Below are 974 nucleotides of genomic sequence, written 5' to 3' on the forward strand. Positions count from 1 at the left end.
TTTTAATAGTATTATATTCAGAGGCCCAGGAAACAGTTTTCTAAACTGGATTGAAACTCAAATTGTTAAAAACAGATTTCTGTTTATTATGATTCACTTTGGTTTACTCGGATCATTCATTCAACAAATATTGATCAAGTGCTTTCTATTTGCCAGGTTTTCTAGGTGAAGATCCTTATTCTTCTGGTGCTTACATTCAACTAAGAGGATATAGTATGTCAGAAGGTGATAAATGCTATGGAAAGTAGAAAAAGTACAGAGTAAGGGAGATAGAGAGAGCTGGGGTCAGTGTGGGGTAGAGAAGGCAGGTTACAATTCAAAATAGAGTGGTTAGCTGGGTGCGGTGGCTCATGCCTGTAATCCCAGCACTTTGGGAGGCTGAGGTGGGAAGATTGCTTGAGCCCAGGAGTTTGAAACCAGCCTGGGCCACATAGTGAGACCTCATCTCCACAAAATTTTTTTTTTAAATTAGCCGGGCATGATGGTACACACCTGTTTTCCCAGCTACTTGTGGCGCATAGGTAGGAGGATTGCTTGAGCCCAGGCAGTCAAGGCTGCAGTGAGTTGAGATTGTGACAGTGCACCCCAGTTGGTTTGATAGAATGAGATTCTGCCTCAAAAATAAATGGATAAATACAGACACACACACACACATATAAAAATTAAAACCATAAAATATAGTGGCCATGATAAGCCCCATTGAGAAGATAACAACTGAGTAAAAGACGTGATGAGGCAATTGGCCATCTGGGGAAGAAGTGTTCAGGAAGAAGAAAGCCAGCACAAATGCCCTAAGGTAGCAGCATCCCTGGCATGCCTGAGAAATTTAAGGGAGCCAGAGTGGCTAGAGCAGAGTGATTCTAGGGAGAATGTAGTAAGAAATGACCAGATCATGTTGGGCCATGTAGACCAGTGGTGAGATGGGGAGCCATGGGAGGGATTTGAGCAAGAAGGGTGACATGATCTTTTATTTT

At 42.5% G+C, this 974-nt stretch overlaps 1 protein-coding gene across 1 annotated transcript in view; it reads left to right on the top strand.

Annotated features, from left to right (window-relative positions):
• The window catches only part of STRN (striatin), a 141,999-nt gene that overhangs the window by 86,431 nt on the left and 54,594 nt on the right, over positions 1-974 (top strand). The gene's annotated exons all lie outside the window — the stretch shown is intronic.

Source organism: Hylobates moloch, unplaced genomic scaffold, assembly GCF_009828535.3.
Source record: "Hylobates moloch isolate HMO894 unplaced genomic scaffold, HMol_V3 SCAFFOLD_15, whole genome shotgun sequence".
NCBI lineage: Eukaryota > Metazoa > Chordata > Mammalia > Primates > Hylobatidae > Hylobates > Hylobates moloch.